Source organism: Macrobrachium nipponense, chromosome 48, assembly GCF_015104395.2.
Source record: "Macrobrachium nipponense isolate FS-2020 chromosome 48, ASM1510439v2, whole genome shotgun sequence".
Classification (NCBI taxonomy): Eukaryota; Metazoa; Arthropoda; class Malacostraca; order Decapoda; family Palaemonidae; genus Macrobrachium; species Macrobrachium nipponense.
The window spans coordinates 6,837,792-6,847,936 of record NC_087223.1 but is presented as its reverse complement, the minus strand read 5'-3'; positions in this window follow the sequence as shown (position 1 = coordinate 6,847,936).

Sequence of the window (10,145 nt, the reverse complement as noted above, 5' to 3'; positions counted from 1 at the left end):
GAGCCATAATTAAATTGCTTTCAAGCAGGTAAGAGCCATAGTTAAATTTCAATGAAGCAGGTAAGAGCCATAGTTACATTGCTTTCAAGCAGGTAAGAGCCATAGTTAAATTGCAATCAAGCAGATAAGAGCCATAGTTACATTGCTTTCAAGCAAGTAAGAGCCACAGTTAAATTGCAATCAAGCAGGTAAGAGCCATAGTTAAATTGCAACCAAGCAGGTAAGAGCCATAGTTAAATTGCAATCAAGCAGGTAAGAGCCATAGTTAAATTGCAACCAAGCAGGTAAGAGCCATAGTTAAATTGCAATCAAGCAGGTAAGAGCCATAGTTACATTGAAACCAAGCAGATAAGAGCCACAGCTAAATTGCAATCAAGCAGGTAAGAGCCATAATTAAATTGCAATCATGCAGGTAAGACCCATACTTAAATTGCAATCAAGCAGGTAAGAGCCATAGTTAAATTGCAATCAAGCAGGTAAGAGCCATAGTTAAATTCCAATCAAGCAAGGTTGAAGAGCCAAAATTTAATTAAATTGGCAATCAAAGCAGGTAAGGGAGCCATAATCAAATTGCAATCATGCAGGCGTAAGAGCCATAGTTTAAATTTCCAAATCAAGCAGGTTTAAGAGCCATCGTTTAAATTTGCAATCCAAGCAGGTTAAGAGCCATAGTTTAAATTGCAATCAATCAGGTAAGAGGCCATAAGTTACATTGACAATCGAGCAGGTTAAGAGCCATAAGTTAATTGCTTTCAAAGCAGGTTAAGACCAAGTTAAATTGTAATCCGAGCAGGTTAAGAGCCATAAAGTTAAATTGCAATCAAGCAGGTAAAAAGGCATAAGTTAAATAGCAATCAAAGCAAGCTTAAAGAGCCATAGTTAAAGCCATCAAAGCAGGTCAGGTAGGCCCTAAGTAAATTGCCTTGCAAGTAGGTTAAAGAGCCATTATTTAAACAATTGCTAATCAAGGCAGGTAAAAGAGCCATAGTTAAATAGCAAAATTCCAAGCAGCTAAGAGCCATCAGTTAAATGCAATCAAGCAAGGATAAGAGCCATAAGTTTAAATTGCTTTCAAGTAGGTTAAGAGCCATATTTAAAAGTTGCTATCAGGCAGGTAAGAGCCAATAGTTAAATTTCAACAAGGCAGGTTAAGAGCCAATAATTAAATGCAATCCTTGCAGGTAAGGAGCCATAGTTAAATTCCAATCAAGCAGGTTAAGAACAATAGTTAATTCCAATCAAGGCAGGTTAAAGAAGCCAATAATGTTAAATTGCCTAACTCAAGGCAGGGTAAGAGCCAGTAGTTCACATTGTAATGCGAGCAGGTTAAGAGCCATAGTTTAAATTGCAATTTTCAAGCAGGTAAAAGAGCCAATAGGTTAAAATATTGTAATCGAAGAGGTTAAGCATAGTTAAATTGCAATCAAAGCAAAAAAAAAGGTAAAAGCCATAGGTTAAATAGCAATTCAAGCAGGCTAAAGGCGCCATAGTTTAAATTGCAATCAAGCAGGTTAAGAGCCATAGTTAAATTGCAATCAAGCAGGTAAGAGCCATAGTTACATTGCAATCGAGCAGGTTAAGAGCCATAGTTAAATTGCTTTCAAGCAGGTTAAGAGCCATAGCTAAATTGCAATCAAGCAGGTAAGAGCCATAGTTACATTGTAATTGAGCAGGTTAAGAGCCATAGTTAAATTGCAATCAAGCAGGTAAGAGCCATACTTAAATTGCAATCAAGCAGCTAAAGAGCCATAGTTAAATTGCAATCAAGCAGGTAAGAGCCATAGTTAAATTGCTTTCAAGTAGGTTAAGAGCCATATTTAAATTGCTATCAGGCAGGTAAGAGCCATAGTTAAATTGCAACCAAGCAGATAAGAGCCACAGTTAAATTGCAATCAAGCAGATAAGAGCCATAATTAAATTGCTTTCAAGTAGGTTAAGAGCCATATTTAAATTGCTATCAGGCAGGTAAGAGCCATAGTTAAATTGCAACCAAGCAGATAAGAGCCATAATTAAATTGCAATCAAGCAGTTAAGGAACCATAGTTAAATTGCAATCAAGCAGGTAAGAGCCACAATTAAATTGGCAAATCATGCAGTAAAGAGATAGTTTAAATTGCAATCAAGCAGGTAAGAGCCATAGTTAAATTGCAATCAAGCAGGTAAGAGCCATAATTAAATTGCAATCAAGCAGGTAAGAGCCATAATTAAATTGCAATCAAGCAGCTAAAGAGCCATAGTTAAATTGCAATCAAGCAGGTAAGAGCCATAATTAAATTGCTTTCAAGTAGGTTAAGAGCCATATTTAAATTGCTATCAGGCAGGTAAGAGCCATAGTTAAATTGCAACCAAGCAGATAAGAGCCATAATTAAATTGCAATCAAGCAGGTAAGAGCCATAATTAAATTGCAATCAAGCAGCTAAAGAGCCATAGTTAAATTGCAATCAAGCAGATAAGAGCCATAATTAAATTGCTTTCAAGTAGGTTAAGAGCCATATTTAAATTGCTATCAGGCAGGTAAGCCATAGGTTAAATTGCAACCAAGCAGAGAAATGAGCCAAAGTTAAATTGCAATTCAGCAGATAAGAAGCCATAATTAAATTGCTTTCAAAAGTAGGTTAAGAGCCATATTAAATTGCTCATCAGGCATAAGAGCCATAGTTAAAATTGCAACCAAGCAGATAAGAGCCATAATTAAATTGCAATCAAGCAGTTAAGGAACCATAGTTAAATTGCAATCAAGCAGGTAAGAGCCATAGTTAAATTGCAATCAAGCAGGTAAGAGCCATAATTAAATTGCAATCAAGCAGGTAAGAGCCATAGTTACATTGCAATCGAGCAGGTTAAGAGCCATAGTTAAATTGCTTTCAAGCAGGTTAAGAGCCATAGCTAAATTGCAATCAAGCAGGTAAGAGCCATAGTTACATTGCAATCGAGCAGGTTAAGAGCCATAGTTAAATTGCTTTCAAGCAGGTTAAGAGCCATAGTTAAATTGCAATCAAGCAGGTAAAAGCCATAGTTAAATAGCAATCAAGCAGCTAAAGAGCCATAGTTAAATTGCAATCAAGCAGGTAAGAGCCATAGTTAAATTGCAATCAAGCAGGTTAAGAGCCATAGTTAAATTGCAATCAAGCAGGTAAGAGCCATAGTTACATTGCAATCGAGCAGGTTAAGAGCCATAGTTAAATTGCTTTCAAGCAGGTTAAGAGCCATAGCTAAATTGCAATCAAGCAGGTAAGAGCCATAGTTACATTGTAATCGAGCAGGTTAAGAGCCATAGTTAAATTGCAATCAAGCAGGTAAGAGCCATATTTAAATTGCAATCAAGCAGCTAAAGAGCCATAGTTAAATTGCAATCAAGCAGGTAAGAGCCATAGTTAAATTGCTTTCAAGTAGGTTAAGAGCCATATTTAAATTGGCTATCAGGCAGGTAAGAGCCATAGTTAAATTGCAACCAAGCAGATAAGAGCCACAGTTAAATTGCAATCAAGCAGATAAGAGCCATAATTAAATTGCTTTCAAGTAGGTTAAGAGCCATATTTAAATTGCTATCAGGCAGGTAAGAGCCATAGTTAAATTGCAACCAAGCAGATAAGAGCCATAATTAAATTGCAATCAAGCAGTTAAGGAACCATAGTTAAATTGCAATCAAGCAGGTAAGAGCCACAATTAAATTGCAATCATGCAGGTAAGAGCCATAGTTAAATTGCAATCAAGCAGGTAAGAGCCATAGTTAAATTGCAATCAAGCAGGTAAGAGCCATAATTAAATTGCAATCAAGCAGGTAAGAGCCATAATTAAATTGCAATCAAGCAGCTAAAGAGCCATAGTTAAATTGCAATCAAGCAGGTAAGAGCCATAATTAAATTGCTTTCAAGTAGGTTAAGAGCCATATTTAAATTGCTATCAGGCAGGTAGAGCCATAGTTAATGGCAACCAAGCAGATAAGACCCATATTAAATTGCAATCAAGCAGGTAAGAGCCCATAATTAATTAAATTGTAATCAAGCAGCTAAAGAGCCATAGTTAAATTGCAATCAAGCAGATAAGAGCCATAATTAAATTGCTTTCAAGTAGGTTAAGAGCCATATTTAAATTGCTATCAGGCAGGTAAGAGCCATAGTTAAATTGCAACCAAGCAGATAAGAGCCATAATTAAATTGCAATCAAGCAGTTAAGGAACCATAGCTAAATTGCAATCAAGCAGGTAAGAGCCACAATTAAATTGCAATCAAGCAGTTAAGGAACCATAGTTAAATTGCAATCAAGCAGGTAAGAGCCATAGTTAAATTGCAATCAAGCAGGTAAGAGCCATAGTTAAATTGCAATCAAGCAGGTAAGAGCCATAGTTAAATTGCAATCAAGCAGGGTTAAAAGCCATAGTTAAATAGCAATCAAGCAGCTGAAAGAGCCTTAGTTAAAATTGCAATCAAAGCAGGTAAGAGCCATAGTTAAATTGCAATCAAGCAGGTTAAGAGCCATAGTTAAATTGCAATCAAGCAGGTAAGAGCCATAGTTACATTGCAATCGAGCAGGTTAAGAGCCATAGTTAAATTGCTTTGCAAGCAAGGTTAAGAAGCCATAGCTAAATTGCAAATCAAGCATTTTAAGAGGCCTGGTTACATGCAATCGAGCAGGTTAAGAGCCATAGTTAAATTGCTTTCAAGCAGGTTAAGAGCCATAGTTAAATTGCTTTCAAGCAGGTTAAGAGCCATAGCTAAATTGCAATCAAGCATTTAAGAGCCATAGCTAAATTGCAATCAAGCAGGTAAAAGCCATAGTTAAATAGCAATCAAGCAGGTAAGAGCCATAGTTAAATTGCAATCAAGCAGGTAAGAGCCATACTTAAATTGCAATCAAGCAGCTAAAGAGCCATAGTTAAATTGCAATCAAGCAGGTAAGAGCCATAGTTAAATTGCTTTCAAGTAGATTAAGAGCCATATTTAAATTGCTATCAGGCAGGTAAGAGCCATAGTTAAATTGCAACCAAGCAGATAAGAGCCACAGTTAAATTGCAATCAAGCAGACAAGAGCCATAATTAAATTGCAATCTTGCAGGTAAGAGCCACAATTAAATTGCACTCAAGCAGTTAAGGAACCATGGTTACATTGCAATCAAGCAGGTAAAAGCATACTTAAATTGCAATCATGCAGGTAAAGAGCCATAGTTAAATTTCACTCAAGAAGGGAATCAGCCATAATTATGTTGCAATCAAGCAGGTAAGAGCCATACTTTAAATTGCAATTAAGCAGGTTAGGAATCTTACTTACATTGAAACCAAGCTGTTAAGAGCCATAAAATAAAAGAAATAGTTTCCATATTAGTTAGTAAAGTCGAAATGGACCACATGTTAAAATAAACGCAATAAAAAGAATGAATTCAATTTTGGTTTATTACGTTACGCCTACACCAAGAAAAAGGTCATAATTACAATAAAATAGAAAATAATTATAATGTGAGAATTTACACTTATTCATTACCAAATTTAAATTCATGTTTCTTGCCATTATCATTTATCTTCATTCATATTTTACGTTTGCTACCATTATAAATTAATTCCTTTTTTTCTGTACATATTAAACCTTCTCTCTTACTTGTTCTTTCAATATTCCTTAATACCAGTTCCGAATACACACACAAAAATATCTTAAAGAATTTGAAATACGCTTTTACTAAAATGCTAAAAAGTAAAATATCTTTTTTGAGACACACCAGGATTTTCTTACAATTAATCATGTCTACAAAATTAATTTTTTTTTATTTCTTATAGCGTTTCCTTCCATGTCTGGCGCCCATGCTTTTGTTTCTATAGACATAATTAATTGTAAGAAAATCCTGGTATCTCAAGAGATTATTTTTTACTTTTTAGAACATTGCAATAAGAGAGTTTTTTTAACATTTACATTGCTTATTTTATAATTTACAGTTTTGACAGAAATTGTAACCGACTTATGATCGTAACTAACGAAACCGAGCCAAAGAAGGTTTGGAAAATCCGAAGTTATTAACTTATTCTACCGAATCAACGAAGGTATGAAAAATCCAAAGAGTTTCACACAAATCCTTATATACGGGGGAGGTCACCGAAGGGTCAATAGAGGTTACTACTGACGGACTGATCATGTAAGGTTGTATTGTCAACGGGATTGAGTAACCCTGCACAGTTTCAGGTCCATCAGACGAAGGGAACAGGTCGAAAATAAAGTTAGAAGATTTTTAACCCAAACAGACAAAATAACATGCTAAATAAAAGCGTATAATAATAATAATAATAATAATAATAATAATAATAATAATAATAATAATAATAATAATAATAATAATAATAATAATAAAACAGATGAACACTTCTTCTGATCGCCAAAAACAACAGAATTCTTGCTTTGACAAAAGACTGCTGATTACGGCAAAAGTACGACACTCGCAATGTACAATTACGTTACGTCGAGATGAGATTTGCGACGTACGTAGCCGTTCACGTATGTCGCCGATTATCTAGGCCACGCCCACTTTTAACGGTTTTTTTTTTGGCGACGGCGACTGACATAAATGAAATTTCGTCCGACGTAAGTTGATGAGAGCTTGCACTCGTTCCCATTCCAGGCGCTGCTGACAATGAGCAATATCTGGATGTGATATTAGACACTGTAAATGATGATCCTGTACTTGCACTGGTCAAGAACAATGAAAATACAGCAGGAACAAAAGTACAAGATGTTTGTTTGTATGGTGTTTTTACGTTGCATGGAACCAGCAGTTATTCAGCAACGGGACCAACGGCTTTACGCGACTTCCGAACCACGTCGAGAGTGAACTTCTATCACCAGAAATACACATCTCTCGCTCCTCAATGGAATGGCCGAGAATCGAACTCGCGACCACCGAGGTGGAACGCCAACATCATACCAACCACGCCACTGAGGCGCTCGTGAGATGCTGGATGGCCTTACTTAAAAAGAAGAGAGGAGAAAGGTTACAACAACAGAGTTTTTCAGTGAAATTGTTGAACGGGTCTCGTCCTATGATGAAAACATACCCTGCACGAAATTTGACAGCAGATGAGTGCATCTTTACTTACCAGCTGAGAAGGTCAAGTCCTACTGTAGTGGAGAGTGCCTTTGGCATACTAGCAAACAGGTAGATAATGCTAATAATCATCATACTGTCTATGTGGTCTGCTTGTTTAAAAGCGTATACCATTTCTTTTCTACAGAAATAATACATATTTAACACGAAATGCCTTTCGTTTACCATCTAATAATAAACCCTTGAGGTTGGCCAGTTGAAAAAAAAAAAAACACACACACACACACACACACACCAATGGAAAATGGAAGATATGCAAATGCACATGATGTAAGAAAAATAATTCCAAAAAATCTTCCCTAACTTCCACGAAAATTTGAAAATTACTATTTATATACCCTTGCGGAGCCTCTTTTACAAGACAGTCGTAAATTTAACCAAGTCGTACATGTTTTTTCTAATAAATAATTTTACTGTATTTTGTAACATTATAATTACAGCTCACACAATATCAAAACAGAAAAGAACTAATATCAGTAACAAATTCTGAGTATATTTGTTGTAAAATATTTACGTAAATTTATTGAGAGCGAAGAAGCAGTAACTTTTTTTGGATTATACATGTCTTTTCTAATATTTCTTTGCACTTTTATTTGCAAAATTACAATTATAACTGTTGTATTATCATAAAAGATAAGAACTAAAACCAACAGCAGCCCCTGGCTACATTTATGAGCAAAATTTCATTTAAGGTTGTTTTATATTCATGTATATGAGAGATTAGGCCCTAAGAGTATATAAAAATACTGAAAATCTTGATTCCCAAATATATGTTAATCAAAACATAAAAATAAAGGCAGCTTTGTCTACTAAATTCTGCCCTTAAACATTTTTGTTATAACTGGGAACGCACGTGTCACAATGTGCCTACTGCGCACCCCTTCCGCGCAGGTTGAGGGGTTGCCAATTACTTCGTGTACGCCGAAACCACAGCCAACTGTAGGTGGTCGTGGTCGAAACGGACATCGTATGTCGAAATTGCTACTTACGTCCGCCATAATCATATTACGTGTGTCGAAAGAGCTCTCGAGGGCGTTGGCATGACACGGAGACTTTTGACAGTTGTCGTGGCTCGACCGCGATAACTACTTTCAACAGCAAGTAGTTGTTGCAGTTACTTGACGGATGTCGTGAAACTCGGCGACTGTGTGAACGCACATGAAGAGTTTGGTCGTAATTCGGCTTTTACGACGTACACAGGCTTTATTCGCCAATGTGTGATCCAGCCTTTACAAGCGGCAACAACACTGCCAACACAACTCAATTCATACTTCAGCCTTTCTCCCTCGATTCCTAAAAAAGAACTCTATGGAAATCTTCCCACAGCAGTACTCTTCGTGTACAAGTTACATTGTCCAGTAACCAGATACCAGCTGGATAAATTACTGGATTCCAGACCACAAATTCTCGGCACAACAACAACGTGCTGGAAACTTCTGGAAATAACAAGGAAGCAAAGGTTTGCAGAAACCGCTGGAAGAACCTCCTTATCCTTTGCTGTTTTCGGAATATGGCCTAAGTACATGTTCCTGAGAACCTCAGGTACAACCTCAACTATTATACTTACTTACTACCCCAGACACAACACACAGACCATAATACCATTTGCTTTATTTACTCATTACTTACTAAAGGATTCGACGTAATTTCGTTACTTATATGACAATAATAAAATGCGTATGTACTTACTCATGCATCGGCTTAAATTCATCAATAATGAACGGATAAATTAATTAAGTCATTTCACAAAGACAAGAGCGACATTTGCAAGTGACGGGTTCTTCGACCAGGTAGCTGTGTTCGAAACCGGTAAAGATTTAAGATTCAGTTTATTGTCATTTTAGACTATTTAAATCCCAATGACGTTTCTTTTTCTATTCTAATTAGAATATATTTTTATTTATACAGTAAAATTATTATTAAATTTTTAATTTTCATGAATTTATGGATTTATATAGTTAGGTCGTATAGTATGTCGTTAATAAATCCGAACACTACAGGAAGTTCAGTGTCAACATGTCACGTGACGACCAGTCTAGGCACCTTTCATAACATAAATAAAATTAATTATATCCAAAATTATATATTCACATATCCAAAAATTACATTAATCAAATTAAATATAAGCATTTTATTCATCAATTAATAGTTTAAAGTATGTCGTGTTTCTACTTAGTACAATTCTTTAAACTATCAATATTGGCACCCAATGTTTTGACCTAGCCAACAGGTGACTGAATCGAAGGTAAATTCTTCATTATTTATTTAAAAGTCTAAACAGACAGTATGTGAATATGGTGTGTATATATATATATATATATATATATATATATATATATATATATATATATATATATTATATATATATATATATTATATATATATATATATATATATATATATATATATGTGTGTGTGTGTGTGTGTGTGTGTGTGTGTGTGTGTGTGTGTGTGTGTGTGTGTGTGTGTGTGTGTGTGTGTGTGTGTATACACTATAAATAAGCCTAGAATTAATGATTTTTGTATGTTTACTCATTTTTGGTGACGATACATTTCTTATAGCAACCCATTAAATTTTTGTTTAGTTTTCTTTAAAATCAAAATGTGGTATATAGAAAACTGATATTTGTTCTTATTGTATGGATAACTTAACTATATTAAATCCTAATTTAGATAACTGTTCATTTAAGATCTCTTTTGTTCCCTTTTAGAAATAAACCAATAATGAACTCCCAAAATTAAATTATGAAATAAGAAGACGAAAGTTGATAAGTAAAATATAACATTATTGTCTTAAAATCTTTTATATAATGATATATTTATGTATATTATCACAATTACAAGAACGTTTTTGTTCACTAGCCCTATACCAATTCATCAACCCCATATAGAAATAACCGATTTTATATTAGAACATATTTATTATAAATAATAAGTTCTAATATAAAATTTAAGTGTTTCTGCTTGGAAATCCTTCATATAACTTTAGATTTGTATGTATTATCACAAATAATAGACTAATTTTTGGTTACCAGTCATATAATTCATCATGGCTCAACA